Consider the following 17340-nt stretch of genomic DNA (forward strand, 5'->3'; position numbering starts at 1 on the left):
ACATTATATGAGACAGTGAACACTAACAGCATTGGGTGGACATGGATAAAACATGGCAGGACACTCACCGTGGATCACAAGAGAAGCTGTGAGCCAAGTGCCCCTCCCATGCACCCTGGGAACTCTCTGAGCTCTGCCTGAGTGGCTAGGTCAGCAGCAGGAGATATAGGAAGCCAGAGCGACTGCTTCCAAGGGGCTCTTGCATGCTGCATGGGATGGAGCTTGTGGTCTCTGAGGAAGAAACTCGCCAGCAACCAGAGCCTGTGCTACATGGGACCGCACAGAGAACCACTCTGCTCAGCATCCAAAGGAAAACTAAATACCCAATGCATCACCCCAAACACTAATTATCGCTTTTCTAACAGCCATGTCTATGAGAGGGTTCTCACTACTGGACATCCATCCAGGCTGGGGTCCGCCACCCAAGGTGGTACGCAGGCCCAGCTCTGCCCCCAGGAGACCACTCATTTGCTCCTCTTGGGCTGCAGGCTGTCCACCAGGCACTTGAGCTGCTCCTCGCCCAGATAGATCTTGTCCTCCAGCTCCCACTGCTTGATAATGATGGCCAACTTCATCTTGACAAAGTACTCATAATCGGCCAGGCTCTCGTCGCTCAGGTAGCTGGCCAGGATGTCGAACACCACACGCTCCTGGCGGTCCAGGTTCTCCTTGAGCTCCTTGGTGCCCTTGTGCTGCTGAATGAGGACCCTCTGCTTCTCAAGCAGTGATTGCTGTGGAGAGAGAGACAGAATTCTGGGATACTCAAAAGGTGCTAAGGCCCAGTCAGCATGGCTTAGTGGTTGAGCATTGATCCCATGAACCAGGAGGTCAAGGCTAGATTCCCAGTCAGGGCACATGCCCGGGTTGTGGGCTCTATCCCAAATAAGAGGCATGCAGGGGGCAGCAGATCCATGATTCTCTCTCATCATGGATGTTCCTCTCCCTCCCTCCCCCTTCCTCTCTGAAATCAATAACACACTCACACACACACACACACACACACACACACACACACTAGAGGCCAGGTGCACAAAATTCATGCATGGAGTGGGGGTTCCCTCAGCCTGGCCTGCACCCTCTCCAATCCAGGACCCCTTGGGGTATGTGGATTGTCTCTCACAATCTGGGACCGCTGGCTCCTAACCACTCGCCTGCCTGCTTGCCTGATTGCCCCTAACCCCTCTGCCTGCCTGCATGATCACCCCTAACCATCTCTGCCTGCCTGATCTCCCCTAACCACCTCTGTCTGCCTGCCTATTCACCCCTAACTGCTCCACTACCGGCCTTAATTTCCCTTTACTGCCTCTGCCTCACCCTGCACCCAGGACTCAGGATTCCCTCACCCAGCTAGTTGCAGACACCCGAGACCCACGCTTCCCTCCCTCTGGCCAGCCACAGGTACACAGGACCCAGGCCATCTTTGCCTGGGCCAGCCACAGACATAGGGGACCATGGGTGGGTGGCTTTGCCTGGGCTGCAGCCACAGGCGCTGGCGCCTGGGACCATGGGGTGGGCGGCTTGTCCCCCTCCCAGGCCGCAGGAGCCCAGGACTTTGAGGCAAATAGCTTGTACCTCTCCTGGGCCGCAACCTGGCTGATCCCCATTCCTCTCATGATCTCATTTGTGCCTGGCTGGTCCCCATTCCTCTCTCCCAGTGTTGAGTGTCTGAGCCATTACATCATGATGGCATGATGACCATTTGCATATTAGCTCTTTTTTATATAGGATATGTATATGTACATTTACATACACACACACACAAACAAAAAAAACAACCCTTGTTTCTTTTTTCAAAAAAATATATTTTATTGATTTTTTACAGAGCGGAAGGGAGAGGGACAGAGAGCCAGAAACATCGACGGGAGAGAAACATCGATCAGCCGCCTCCTGCACACCCCCCACCAGGAATGCGCCCGCAACCAAGGCACATGCCCCTGGCCGGAATCGAACCTGGGACCCCTGAGTCCGCAGGCTGACGCTCCATCCACTGAGCCAAACCGGCCAGGGCAACCCTTGTTTCTTGAAGCTATCCATTGTCTACAATATCATGAAAGTGCAAACAGGGAGGCTGACATACCTAGAGCTTTAGCAAGGGCTAAAAGCTATACACAGATTGTTCTGTTAAGACAATGGTGGCTCAAGGAATTTCCTGACCTAATGGTCTCAAAGTAAATCTTCACTAATATTTACTGACCTTTAAGATAGTCTGTCTGCTACCAGACTGTCTGCCTGCCTAAGGGCAACATATGTATTCTAAAAGTGAATAAAAGCTAACAGGGCCTGGGCCCCAGTGAAGCCTTTTCTCTAGAGAAGGGTGTTCTGCCTGGCCCTCTGTGATTTCCAAATTTCTATTTCTTGTCTAGTGCCTTCATTTGTGCATGGCCCTTCTCCAGATCCTGAACCCTAGCCATCCTGGTTGCATCTTTCACACTTTATCTGTTGCTTTCCAAATATATGAGCAATTAAAAAAAAATAAAAAGGTGCCAAGGACTTAGTCATCCTACTTGTGTTAGCATCCTTCCCATGACAACATTGTGGCAAAGGGAATACATTCTAAAGAAATTCAGGGCAGGATTTTAAATCCTTCTTGCAGGAGGACACAGAGCCCAGAGTGGTTGTAGACAAAGATGCAGGGAGGTAAGAGATACATGCAGTGCTGTGGGGAGGTTCCTTCCCCCCTTACAAGACCACCAACTGCCAGACATGGCTCTCACTCTCGCCCTCTGTGTCTGCAGAGCATGCAGTTGTGTTCTATACTCTCCCAGTGTAAGGATCAGAAGAAAGGAGGAGACAAATGCATCATGTTCCTGTCGGCTGGGGGTGCAAGGAACCCCTTCCTTCTGTGGGACTTTTGGACACAGGTTCCCTGCCATCTTGCTGCTTTGCAGGGCTACATGGTGGCATCCAGACTGAGGCTGCACGTTGCAAAAAAGCTGACACAGAGAAGAGCTCAGGGAAGGAGAGCTGACATTCAACCTGGCTGCAAACAGCCAGCTCCTGGCTTGTGGGCAGCTTGGGGTCAGTATATCCCACCAACCTTGCTGGGACACCATGGCCCCAGGCACTTGAGAAACAAAGGACCATGCACTTGGGTAGAAAGAGGTGAAGCAAAGCCAGTGGGTTCCAAACAGAAAGGGAAGCGGATCGTAACCAATTCTACAAATTTGGTTCATACTCAAAGCAGTTGGGCTCAAAGCTGCTGAGATCGGGGGCAGGACCCCCCCACCTTCCCCTTCTCTGTCCACATGTTAATTTTCTACCTGAAAACATGAAGGCACATTCTACAACTTGGTGCCATGCTTTTTACTGCATTAGCACGTCTGAAAGCCTGGGCTTCTCCATGCCTGACACAAGGTTCTCATCCACCACCAGCTATACTGACACCTGGACACTGAGTGGCACCAAATGAGGGGGTGGAATGAGATGGGGAGTTGCCTCAGCCCTGCACAGCTTAGGGGATAATGGCTGGCCCACCCACTCTGCATCTCTGCAATGGGCCTTGGGATGCTGGGCAGGCAGTGCAGCCTGATACCCGGAGGACCACACCATCACTGCATTATACCAGGAGAGCACAATAGCGTCTTGCACCATGAGGCATTCACTCAAATGCCCAAGGAGAACCTCCCTGTAGATCCTCCCCCAGCCCCCCACAGCCCTCAGCCCTCCCAATTTCCAGGTCCCATGGGTCATATATACCCAATCGCCAGGAGAACTGATGTCGTCCAAGTTGTTGAGGGCATTTTCCACATGGGCCAAGCGCCCTGACAGGGACAGCAGGAGGTTCACCACCTTGTCCAGGTCCCCGAAGAACATGCAGAACTTGTCGAATTCATTTGGCTTACAGACGCCCTTGACAATGGCCTCCACCTCATCCCCAAGGGCACTGTTTGCCTGTGTGTCCTCTAACAGGCTCTCCCGCGCTCCCTGTAGCACCTGCAGCTTTCGGCCAATGCTGTTGATGAGCTCCTGCTTTGGGGCACAGGGCAGCATGAAAATGGGGTCAGGGGTGTGCAACTTGGGCCACCCATTGCTACGGGGGCACTGCGGGGCCTTGGCACATGGAAGTCACCCCACTAGATGCAAGTTCATTTTGCATCATCAAATAATAGAGCAGCCCTGGCTGGTGTTGTTCGGTGGTTAGAACATTGGCCTGTACTCCGAAAGGTCTCAGGTTGAATTCCTGGTCAAGGGCACATAATGGGTAGCAGTTTTCTCACCGCACCCAGTCGGGGTGCATGTGGGAAGTAACCTATCGATGTCTCTCTCTCTCACATTAATGTTTCATATCTATGTTTCTCTTTCTCTCTCCCCATTCCACTGTCTTTTTGAAAAGCAATGAAAAATAACCTTATGTGAGGATTAACAAACAAACAAAAAATATAGAGTATTTACAAGCCCATAAGGAAGGATAATGACTCCTGGTTAAATCACTGACAATTTAGAAATAAAAGAAACCTATGCTCATCCTCTTAAGTCCTATTGGGTTATGCAGGAGGGGGTCCCTTCAGGCTACATATGGTAAACCTCATTTCAACCTGAATCTTTGCAGGAATTCTCAGAGTCTATGTGAATCTTTATATTTCCTACTTTGGAAGTTCCCAATCTCAAGGCTTACATGTACTGAGGGAATTGAGTCTCACAGCCAGTACTCAATTCCATGGTTAAAAAGTATTCTTGACCTGGCCAGCATGGCTCAGTGGTTGAGCATCGTTCTATGAACCAGGAAGTCATGGTTTTGATTCCTGGTCAGGGCACATGACCAGGTTGCAGTCTCCATTCCCAGTAGGGGGCATGCAGGAGGCAGCTGATCCATGATTCTCTCTCCTCATTGATGTTTCTATCTCTCTTTCCCTCTCCCTTCCTCTCTGAAATCAATAAAAGCATATTTTAAAAAAATATTTTAAAAATGTACTCTGCATAGCAATGAAAACTTAAGACAAATAAAGGGATATCAATGAACTTAAAAGTCTGTTGATTTCAACTTGACCAAAATGCAAATCAAGGACTAATTTTCTAATGTAAACTAGATATAACATAAAATTTACTGTCTTACCCACTGTTAAATGGTGGCATTAAGCCCTAGGCGGTTTGGCTCAATGGATAGAGCACTGTTGGCCTATGGATCAAAGGGTCCCAGGTTTGATTCCGGTCAAGGTCGTGTGAGCTGGCCTCATGTAGTATGTTTCTTTGTCTATGTGCTGGTTGCCACCCCACCTGTCCTGTGAGAACCCCCAAGGAAGGTGCTCTATTTGGTTCTGTCCATGGCCATACCCTCAAGTGCAGGGGGTGAGGGAGGGAATTGATGGGGCAGTGGGGAGGGTCTTGGAGTTGATCCAACAATGCTGTTTGTTTAAGCAAGCACTTTCCAGCCCATTGCTGGAGTTGGGATCATCTGCTTACAGACATGTGAACTTGATATTCTGAAGGGCAGACAATTATTTCCCCAGATTTTAAACAGGATAAAGAGACATATCAGCTGAATTTAAAATGCGCCCAGCTGCTGTAGCTCAGGGGTTGAGCCTTGACCCATGAACCAAGAGGTCATGGGTTCAATTCCTGGTTAGGGCACATGCCCCCGTTTCAGGCTTGATCCCCAGTAGGCAGCTGATCAGTGTTTCTATCTCTCTATCCCTCTCCTTTCCTCTTTCTCTAAAATCAATAAAAACATTAAAAAGGAAAAGAAAGAGAATGGTGTCCATTAGCTAGTTTGACAATGGATCTCATTACAAAAAGGTGGCAAACATTCTGGTGGAAAGGCCCCCACCTGCCTCTGTGGGTACTGCCATGGGGAACCCAGGCTGTCCTACCTTCTTCACAGACAGATCATTGTCCAGGTCACTCCCCAAGTCCTCCTCGGGCTCCTTCTGCTCCTGCAGGTCCTTCATCTTAATCAGCAGCTCTGCCTTGGGGGACAATGTGCTTTAGTATGCAGAATTGGTGGCCAGGGACATGGCTGAAGGCACGCTCGGCTCCTCTCTCCTGTAAAAATGCCAGAACCTCAATTATGGGCACCAACCCACGATCACCCGGCACCCAGGACTACAACAAATGATGGCTCCCTCAGAAGGATACTAGCCAGGGAGACAGGCAGCTAAAGGACAAGGTAGGGGACAAGGTCAGGACTTGCCAGATGGACTTTCATCAAGGCTAAGGAATTGGGTTTCTAAAAGGGGGGAACTTCAATAGTAAGGATGTTTAAAGACTTTGCCTGGGATAGTTGAGTGCAGACACATGGTTTCCTCTGGCGACATCCAAGGTGTATGAGGATGATGTGAGTGCCACTGTCTAGGAGAGAGGCACCCTTACCCTGGCTGGGTGCTCAGTTAGTTACAGTGTCATCCCCATATACCAAGGGTGTGGGTTCCATCCCCAGTGAGAGCACATACAAGAGTCCACCAATGAATGCATAAGTAAGCAGAACAACAAGTCTCTCTCTCTCTCTCTCTCTCTCTCTCTCTCTCTCTCTCTCTCTCTCTTTCTCCCCTCCCTCTCTAAAATGAATCAATAAATAAAACCTTATGAGGGGTGTCCTGCACCCCCTGCCAGCACCCACATTTGCCCCTTCTTGCTCTGATCCTTGTGGTGGCCTTTTTCTCTCATCTGATGCTCTGCTCTGGCACTGCAGCCTACTGTTGCTAAAGGATGATCATGGGCCCCAGCTGGTGTGGCTCAGTGATTGAGCATCAACCTATGAACCAGGAGGTCATGATTCAATTCCTGGTCAGGGCACATACCCCAGTTATGGACTCCATCCCCAGTGTGGGATGTGCACAAGGAAGCCGATTGTGATTCTCACTCATCATTGATGTTTCTCTCTCTCTCTCTCTCCCTCCCTCTCCTTCCTCTCTGAAATCAATAAAAAATATATTAAAAAACAAACAAAAAACTGTGTGTTGATACTTCTAACTGTCTCTTGGGGGAGACAGTGGTCCTGCTGACAGCTGGTGTGCTCGGAGCAAAACCACACTGTCCTCACTTGGAGAAGGCCCAGCCAATGCAGGATTTTCACATCTTTGCCAGGCCTGACAGTTACCATCCCCATAAACACAGTCTAAAATGCTTTAGCCTCTTTCAAGAGGGTTATAAATAGCCAAAGAGTACTAAGCATTAGGGTAGTCCATATGAAAACCCAGCCCCTCAAAAGCAATCAAAAAAATACCACCCCCTGACCTGGCCAGAGGGTGTGTTTCAATAGTTAGGTCATCCGCCCATGAACCAAAGAGTCTTGGGTATGATTCTCAGTCAAAGACACCTGGGTTGAAAGTTCCAACCCTGGCCCCACTGGGATGCATGCAAGAGGCAACCAATCAATGTGCCTTTCTCACATCTGCAATGTTTCTCTATCCCTCCCTAAAAATCAATGGGAAAAAACTTTCCTCAGGTGAGGATTAATTTATATACATACACAGATGCCACTGGTCCTGTGCAGCCCACAAGACCCCACAGACACACAGCGGGCACTCACTTGTCCTCCGCCGCCCTGGGAGAGAGGACCTTGGGCAGTGGCTTCCGGCACTGCTGTGCTTCCTCCAGGAGCTGCTGGTCCTTGGGGAAGATACCCTGCATCAGGTCCATGGTCGTCCTGACCTTCACGCTGGGGTCTAGGATATCCGCCAGGGACCTGTCCTTGCACACGATCTCCCGCAGCAGCTCCTCCAACTTCAGGTCCTTGGCTGCCCTCTCTCTGGCCTTCCCATAGCTAAGCGCAGGCAGGGAGGCCTGGCCGTTGGGGCTGGCAGGAGCCTGGGCCAGGGGCTTGGGCTCAACGCCCGGGCAGCTGTTCAGACAGAAGCGGGAGTAGGACTGCTCCGATGTGCTCAGCGTCTTGATCTGGTCTCTCTCCAGCCCGCTGGGCAGCGCGGGCAGCTCGGCAGTGTGGGCCAGGCCCTGGCGGCTCTCCTTCTCGGGCTGGCTCTCTGAGTACACAATCTTGATGGGCACCATCTACACTGTGGTGTTGTAGGTCACCCACTTGATTCTGCAAACAGAAGAGCCAGAGGCTGAAAGGGAAGGCACGCCCGGGCGGCTGGTGCCACTCCGTGCCTGCCTGCCGCCACCCAGCATTTGAAGCCACCCTTCGTCCAGCTGGCATACCAGGGAGCCGAGGGCCTGGCACCAAACGGGCGCGTTGCTCCCCTGTTATCTGAACTGAGTCACTAAGCACAAACTTTCCTTTAAAAAAGTTTCTTGGTACAAGAAGCTGGATGGCACCTGGAACCTCCACAGGAATGAGATAGAAAACAGTAAAAAACAGCCTGGTCAACAGAACAGGGCTGCATCCCAGATACCTGGAAGCTGGTGCCCTCTGCCACATCTTACAGGACCACACCCAGGGGACCCTGCTAGGGAGGCCAGCAGGACAAACGTGTTCCAAGTCTTCTCACAGGACCTATCGGAGACAGAGAGCCACCTACTGGCACCCAATAAAGAAGGAAAGATCAAGCCCAAGTCACAACCTACACTCCAAACTCACTTTTAACTTGGTGGCTTAATGCCACTTCTGTCATGTGAGCCCAACAGAGCGTTGGCCCTCAGACTGAAAGGTCTCAGGTTAGATTCCGGGTCAAGGGCACATTTCTCTATTGCAGGCTCTATCCCAAGCCCCAGGGTCAGAGGTGTGTGTGGGAGGCAACTAGTTGATGTGTCTCTCTCATATCAGCTTTCCTCTCTCTAATCTCTGTCCTCCTATAGTCTTTCTAAAAAGCAATGGGGAAAATGTCCCTGGGTAATTATTTACAAAATTAATAATCCTATATAATAAAAGCCTAATTGCTAAGTTTCCAACCTTTTGACTGTTCGATCCGTTGCTATGACACATCTGACCACCAGGGGCAGACGCTCCGACCGGTAGGGGTCCGGTCCAGCAGATTGGGACTGGGCAACAGGGCCAGACACTCCCTGGTGCCCTTCTGCGGTCCCTCCCCGGCCCAATCGTGCACGGGTGGGGTCCCTCAGCCTGGCCTTGCCCTCTCACAATCCGGGACCCCTTGGGGGATGTTGGAGAGTTGGTTTTGGCCTGACCCCCAGTCCAGGCTTAGTGACCCCACCAGTGCACAAATTGCACTGATCTTCTAGTAAATAAAATAAAAGGCTGTGTAGAGAGTATCATTTAGATTGGCTATATTTTCAAGGGGAAATTCTGGCATCTTATCCAAGCAACAACAAACAAGAATCCCTCTTCATTCCTTTCATTCCACACTTATCAACCCTGACCATCAGTTACTACTTCTTAAGTCAGCCTGTACTGTCTCGTATTTGCACAGAAACTTGGTTTCTAATTAAGAAGTCTTAGGAAAACAAATAAAAAAGGAAAACAAGTCAGCCATAGGCAACATAACTTTCCACCAACATTCCTCCCTGGTCATTTCTAAGCATTGAAACTATCCAGACCTTCCCTAAAGAGTTTAATAAACTTTTACTTCAAAATGAGGAGAAACCAGTGGATTAGACCCATAAAGCAGGCAGACCTCAATTCCTAATAGAAAGGGATGAAGCCAGGTCCTTTGGGACTCAGGTGCTCTCAGAGGGCAGCTCCCTGCAGCTAAGTTACCTACTGCCCACAGAGGCCCAGCCCCAAACTCACACAGGCCACCCAGCTCTGAGCACACAGCCACTGCAGAAGCCAGCCAGTCGGCATGCTGTTCTGACCCTGGGACACTCCATGGCTCACTCAGGAGAGACTCACACTTGATTTTTAAGGTGATAGTTCTCATCTGTCCAAAAACCTAGGGCAACCAAACCGAAAAACAGGCTTCAGGAAGTCACTCAGGGATGCTGCTGGGAGCAAGTGAACCTCTAACTTGCCTGACAATGGCTGAGGTGTTGCTTGCCACTGTCTATACTTCCTAGGCAAAAACCAAACTTCAGAGAATCTGAAAAGATGTGAAAGTAAGCTTTCTAGTTTGGGGACAAGAGTGGAGGCCTTTTGACTCAGAATGAATGGCTACTCTGAAATCCCCACAGGTGGGCACTTGACATTCTCTGCTTTCTGCATCCCTGCTGCCAGCTGGAGGACTGGCACACAGGATGTAGCTGGCATCTGCTCACTGAACTCACAGATATACTGCCCGTGGACACAAGATGTTGCTCTAAACCATGGCCAGCTCCCCAGCAGGCACTGAGTAGGTGCACACTTGTGATCCACATGTAATCAGAAGCAGGGATATGAGCTGGGTGGCTAATGCTCAAGAAATAAAAGCCACCAGAAATCAGGACAAGAGAGTGTATGTGAGCTGTGCCCAGAGGACAAGCAGCTTAGGAGGCTCATGCTGGGTGGGCTTCAATGCTGGCTGGTCTGCAACAGACCGAGGGAACAGGGCTGGGCCGAAGCTCCTGCTAAGTTCCAGCTTCTCATTGGTCTTATATGTCATTGGGATTCCACATGCACCCATAACTTGTGCCCTGATATGAAAGACTTCCTTGGTGGCTACTTCCATGGGTGGCATGGCCACCTTCTGCCATACTGTACTCCTGGACAAGGGCAGAGAGGACACTGACTAGGATTCTGCTCTGTACGGGGGTGTTTAGGGCAAGGTCATTGATTCAAACATGGCCTCTTTGTCCAGAAAACTGCTGGAGGAAGCTCTTCATGTGGATGCCTGAAGACCCCTATAGCACGATTCTGTCACTGCTTCTGAAAATCCCTCTCACACGCACAGCAAAGACCCAGTGAGAAAACCTACGCCCACTTCAGGTGAGAAAAATTGGCAACTGATGCCCACCTCCCAGACCCAACTCCAGTCATGAGCACTGTGCCACAATGTGTCCTGTTTGTCCAGGCAGCCCTCACTGCTGCGACTAGCACCTGAGAACTATTGAGAAAGGATATAGAAAGACTAACAGTCTGAATCTGTTAACCAGCACATTCTTGGTAACGTATGATTAAGCCTCTGCCCTTTCTTAATAATCTGGTCTTGCAATGAAGCGTAGTAACCTCCATCTTGTATAAAAACTGCTGTTTGAAATTTTAACACTGCTATTTTAGCTTCTGTAATTGCTTGCTTGCTTAAATAATAGGAAAAATAAGACTACTCCCATTCCAGAGAGGCCATGAACTATGTCCCAGACAGAGTTGTCAGTGCTGGTGCCAGGCCAGGCCTTGAGACAGTCTCATGGCCCCTTCTCTGCATACAGGCCTTCTTTCTCAGAAGGTCCGGAAGTTTCATTCCAAATTTGGAAGACAAAGGACTGAAAAAGGTATAAATAAGAAGGGCTTCCTCCAGGCTGGCTGCTTAGACTTTGGATACAATATTCCTGTAAGCCCGCCGGTGTTTTAAAGGACTCCAATGTTGGCTTTTTAAGGCGTCTCATGTTGGTTAGCTGATTTCCAGTACAACAATAAGACCTATATTGCTAATTACTCCTAATTTACAATGGGCCTTAAACAAAAGAATGTAACAGCTTAGCTAGAGGCACTAACCAGAACAGGCATTTAGGTACAATCAAACTTCCCTGCTTTAACTGACTCAGGAGGGGCTGTGAAGCCCATCACAAAAGCCTGGTAGGTAGGAAATAGAAAGAAAACAAAGAAACCTAGGAATATCCTATCTAATAAGATGGAATATGCAAACTGACCATCACATCGTCACAAAGATGTGGTGCCCATAGCCACAAGATGGCAGCACCCAGTCCCCTCAGCCCTGCCAGAGTCCCGCAGTCCTTTCAGCCCAAACTGATTATTATGGCAAGTGGACCGAGAAGGTTTTCAGCAAGTATGAGTAGCAAGCCCTGGCGAGACCAAGGGAGAGCCGGCAGGCTCAGGGCTGCTGCCGCCAGGGGAGACCCTCAGAGTTTGGTTCTGAAACTGCAGGAACCCGCTCTAGCATGGGCTGGGAAGGAAATGCTGCTGCCACTTGCCCAGAGCTAAGCCTCTGGTTAAGGAAGCGGGTCCATGTTGCAGCCATGGAGCCTGGCGGTGCTCTCTCACCCCAGACCATCGTGGTTGAGCTCTAGCGGGGTATAGAGCATCTCCGGGATCACTGTCTGCCCCAGGGATGCCTGTGTTGGAGCAGGCATGGGTTGAACATTTTAATGAAAATGTGACACCTGTGCCCCACACCGCCATGCCCTGATCCCCTGCAAGGAGAGGGCAGTAGGATTGGGGCACAGCCTCGGGACCCCGTTAAGAGGCACCGGAGCTTAGGAGGGGCTGGGAGTAGAGGGCCCTGGTTGCCGAGCTAACAGCAGGATGGATCTGAGGTGCCTCCAGTCACCGTCACCTGCTCAGCGCTGGGCCGTGGACCCTCACTCCAGAGCTCAGCCTTTGGAGGCACTGGCCCTGGAAGGTTTTCCTGTTTTCTGGCTGGAAGCACAGGAGGCAGGAAGTTGAATTAGAGTCATGATTGTAATTTAATTTCTCCACAATCGGAGCTGTTTTCTTCCCAAATACATCAGGGGCCAGGAAATGTTCAAAGGACTGGGGAACCATTCCCAAATCAGGAAGGGAAGTCACAGGGTATATACTATTGCTACGAATACAGTATTTTCTACTACTTACAACATTTACAATGTAATGTATTAGATGCCTTCCTATCACATGAAGTATGTATTCTCAGAGAGTAATATTGGTAGATATGTTATAGTTATGGTGGTATGTCATATCCTATTGATACTAATAAAAGGGTAATATGTTAATTAGACCAGGAGACCTTCCGGAAGACCTTCCAAATGTCCTTCTGGACAAAGCCATGTTGGTGGTGCCGAGGCAGAGGTGGTTAGGAGTGATCAGGCCAGGAGAGGAGGGCAGTTGGGGGTGATCAGGCTGATGGGGGGGGGCAGTTAGGGGTGATCAGGCCAGCAGGGGAGGACAGTTGGGAGCAAGCAGGCTGGCAGACAGAGTGGTTAGGGGTGATCAAGCAGGCAGGAAGGTGAGTGGTTTAGAGCCAGTGGTCCCAGATTGCGAGATGGATGTCTGACTGCTGGTTTATTCCCGATCCCTAAACCAGCAGTCAGACATCCCCAGATTAGAGAGAGTGCAGGCTCGGCTGAGGGACTTTCTCCCCACCCCCGTACACAAATTTCACGCATCGAGCCACTACTGTGTGTGTGTGTGTGTGTGTGTGTGTGTGTGTGTGTGTGTGTGTGTAGTAATCTCATTGTATCACTTGTTCAGGCTTTGGATCTTTGTATCCCCTGAGCCAGCCATGCTGCTTGATTAAAGGTGTCTCCTGAAACCTCTGAGTGCTTGACTGTTGCTTTTTTGCACCAGTTCCATAACATAAGAGGCCATGTAGGTAGGCCTGTTTCCATATCTTACACCTGACTCACCTTTTTGCCTGCTTTCCTGCTTCTCCTTCCTGTGCAGAAGTCAGTATGAGAGGCTATTTAAGTGACAGCTGCACTCTGAGTGACACAGAGCACAGTACTGGCACACATGGGAAGATGTGGTTGAGATGTCACACATGAAAATATAGGTTGACATCCGTCATACTGCTGAGTTATTTCAAGCTAAAAGAAAAATAGTTCCACCTGGCTGATGTGGCTCAGTGGTTGAGCATTGACCTATGAACCAGTAAGTCATGGTTCAATTCCTGGTCAAGACACATGCCCGGGTTGCGGGCTTGATCCCCAGTAGGGGGTGTTCAGGAGGTAGCCAATCCATGATTCTCTCTCATCATGGATGTTTCTATATCTCTCTCCCTCTCTCTTCCTCTCTGAAATCAATAAAAATATATCTACACTAATAAAAGACAAACATGAAAATTGACGATACCTTTGCTACACCTTAAGCCACACCCACCATCCAATCACAGTGACTATATGCAAATTAATCCAACCAAGATGGCGGCCAGCAGTCATGGAGCTGGAGCAAGCAGGAGGCTTTGTCGCCGCAATGATGGAGAAAGCCAAGCTTCTCGCCTGCCGCAGCGGCTCTGAGCTCCACTCAGAGCAACGATGTTTCAATTATAGAAGGTAAATAAACCCCAGATACCTGCTTTCGAGCTGGAGCAAGCAGGAGTGGTTTGCCCCTGGTGATGCTGGAAGCCAAGCTTCTCTCAAGGCTACAGAGTTTCAATTATAGAAGGTAAGTAAATCTCAGAATAAAAAAGAAAAAAAGGAGAGGCTGGGAGCTTCTGTCACCGGGGCTGCTTGGCCAGCCTGAAAACGGCCCTCAGCCCATCATCCAGACTGGCCAGGCACCCCAATGGGGAGCCCACACCCTAAAGGAGGTGTGGCTAGCCTGCAAACAGCCATCAGCCCCTCACCCAGGTGAATGAATCCCAGAATAAAAAAGAAATGCTGTTCTGACCCTGGGACACTCCCTGACTCACTCAGGAGACTCTCACATTTGATGTTCAAGGTGATAGTTCTCATCCGTCTAAAAAATCAAGGCCAACCAAATCAGGTTGGCCAGGTTGGCCAGGCACCCCAGCGGGACCCCCACCCTGATTTGAGACACCCTTCAGGGCAAACCAGCTGGCCCCCACCGATGCACCAGGCCTTTATGCTATATAATAAAAGAGTAATATGCAAACTGACCCTAACAGCAGAACGACCGAGAATGAGTGGTCACTATGACACACACTGACCACCAAAGGTCAGAAGCTCAATGCAGGAGCTGCTCCCTGGTGGTCAGTGTGCTCCCATAGGGGGAGCTCTGCTCAGCCACAAGCCAGGCTGATTGCTGCTAGAACAGCGGTGGTGGTGGGAGCCTCTCCCACCTCCTCAGCAGTGCTAAGGATGTCTGACTGCAGCTTAGGCCTGCTCCCCACTGGCAAGTGGACATCCCCTTAGGGCTGCCGGGCTGCCAGAGGGATGTCTGACTGCCAGCTTGGGCCCAATCACCCAGGGAGCAGGCCTAAGCCAGCAGGTGGACATCCTCCGAGGGGTCCCAGACTGCAAGAGGGCATAGGCCAGGCTGAGGGACCCCCGCGAGTGCACAAGTTTTTGTGCACCAGACCTCTAGTTTAAAAAAGAAAAAGAAAAGTAGCTCCAAACCACGAGAGCAGTGAGCCCGTGGGAACTTTCTGGAGGATGGAAACGGCCTGCCCCTTTGCTGACCGCTGTGGTATCTGCTCGCCTTGTGGTACAGCAAGGAACACACTTCACTTAGCCTTCTACTGACCTTCACATAGCCACATGTGGTGGTGCCCCGTGTGGGGGTGACTGTCCTGTAGGGCATGTAGCAACATCCCTGGCCCTACCCTTAGATTCCAGGAGCACCCCTCTCAACAGCTGTAGCACCTGACATGTCTTCAGACATTGCCAAATCTCCCCGGGCCCAAGCGCAGTCCCCCGGCTGAGGAGGAGATGGAAACTCTCTCCTTTCTGTTCTCAGTCCCTCAAAGGCATGTACACAGGAAGGGCCGAAGCCGTGGGTCAGGGCTCTTGACCAGCCAGTCCCAGTCTGCCCAGAATTGCCAGTGCCTCCACCTTCATGCCTGAAATTCTGACAACAGCAGGGAATAGAACCAGGTTTTCTTCTGCTTTCACACAAGGCGTATGCCCACTTACCTTTACACATAAAAAGATCTACTCAGACCTGGCCAGTGTTTCTCAATGGTCAGATTGCTGGCCCTTGCATCAAGGGTTTCTGTTTTGATTCCCAGTCAATGGCATGTACTTGGGTTGCAGGTTTGATCCCCCACCCTGGTCAGGATACATGCTGGAGGCAACCAATCCATGTGTCTTTTTCACATTGATGTTTCTTCTCTTTCTCTCCCACTCCCGTCCTCCCACACTCTTTAAATATTAATGGGGGAAATGTCTTAGGGTGAGGATTAACAAAAAAACAAAAACCAAAAAGTTCTAGACAAAAAGGAGTATGGACATAGTGCATATTATGAAACCCACCAATCCAAAGGCCTTATGTCAGGATTACACTGGGTTATCTTTACTATCAGAAAGTGTTTAGAAATAAACACAGCCCTTTTCCGTAGGTAATGCACATATAAAGGTTTGGGACTTGGATAAAGGTGACTAGGGGTGGTCTAGCTCCCCAATAAATTAGATATCCAGGGACCATGGAACTCTGGTTCCCTCTGTGCTATTCCCAGACCAAGGGAAAGTCCAAAGTCAGGAGTGGAACAGGGCACCAGTGAAAGGAGTTAAGTACAATTAGGTAGTTGGGGTGAGGGATGGAAGAAGGAGGAATGTTGGAGCTATAGCTGAAACAAAGAATGTGTTTTGCAGGAAACAGGATGTTTTTTCTTGGAAGTGAAAGAGAACAAATAATGTTGCAAAAAGGCCAGCAACTAATCACCGAGGTTACAGATAAGACAAAGAGCAGGCTTAGGGTGCAAGGAGAGGGGATGTGGAGGAGGTGAAACCTGGTGGACAACCAAGCGGGGAGCCTGTGTTTCTTTGCAATAAATTCCTGCCTTGTTTGAATGCCTCTTGTCCGCAGCGTCATTCTTTGATTCATGAGACACCGGGAAGAATTCCTGCTCGCCAGTTCGGGTTTCACCAGAGAGCACACTGTGCAGGGAGGCTGAGCCCGGCTCAGGAGGGCGAGAAAAACCTCACGCGAAGAAGGGAGCCCATGAAGGGGGAAGAATGCAGAGGCCACCTTGCCAGGGCCCTACCTTATTGAGCTGTCGTCCTGGATGAGCGGGGGGGGGGCTTGTCCGTCAGCTTCTGGGGGGTGAACTGAGGAGAAGGGGAGCGCGAGGTCTCCATGGCAGATGTCTGCAGGGGCGGGAACTTGGAAGGCAGCAGAGCTTCAGGACAGCTGGGTGCTCACCTACATGCTGCCTGTCCTGCTCCCTGGGAGCCTTGGGGCCGGCTGCGGGCTGGGCACCCCTCGGCTTCTCTGCCAAGGCACAGGGGCTGTGTGCTGGAGATGGCCGTGGGGGAAAGGGCCTGCTGGGCACAGCAAGGTGATTGCCCACACGGGTGCCTGCGGGGGTGGCACTGGCTGGTCCCCTGCAAGGCCTGGGCTCCCACTTCGGCAGTGGCAGCCTCTGAGGGGCAGGTCTTTTGGCGAGCAGCGCGGCACTCACAGGCCGAGGGTCCTGCCCCCCGGTGTGCAGGGCCCAGAGGCCTCTCTGCGCCTGTGACCCTGTGCCTGGCTGCCGCAGTGGGGCAACGGGTGGGTGGTCCTCACAGTAGCTGTAATCACAGGGTGGGGTCCCCGCCCTGCCATGCACCTCCTGAGGCACTTCTGGGGCTTCCTGGGCACAGCCTGGCTCAGCCACCTGGACCGGGTTTCGCAGGCCCTGATGTGCTCCTGGGCCGTCTTCTGGACACTGGGCATCTGCTTGTCTAGAGGAAGAACGGGTAACAATGAGCAACTGATTTCAATGAACATCTTCTTCCCCAAGGGGGCTAGACCCAGATCTTGCTAATCTCCTCAAATCGCTGTAAGGAATTAAACCCACAGGCATTTTCCCACGCCCGTGC

The 17340-nt window shown here is 50.7% G+C and overlaps 1 pseudogene across 1 annotated transcript; it reads right to left on the reverse strand.

The window, feature by feature from the left end:
• Nucleotides 1-464: 464 nt before the first annotated feature.
• Nucleotides 465-16617, reverse strand: LOC308512204 (protein Shroom2-like; annotated as a pseudogene). The gene is made up of 5 exons: nucleotides 16524-16617; nucleotides 7466-7978; nucleotides 5808-5979; nucleotides 3697-3969; nucleotides 465-731 (listed from the first exon to the last, which is right to left on the reverse strand). The product of its transcript is annotated as a protein Shroom2-like (transcript).
• Nucleotides 16618-17340: the final 723 nt, after the last annotated feature.

The sequence above is a fragment of the Myotis nattereri genome, assembly GCF_964212035.1.
Source record: "Myotis nattereri genome assembly, chromosome: Y".
Lineage (NCBI taxonomy): Eukaryota > Metazoa > Chordata > Mammalia > Chiroptera > Vespertilionidae > Myotis > Myotis nattereri.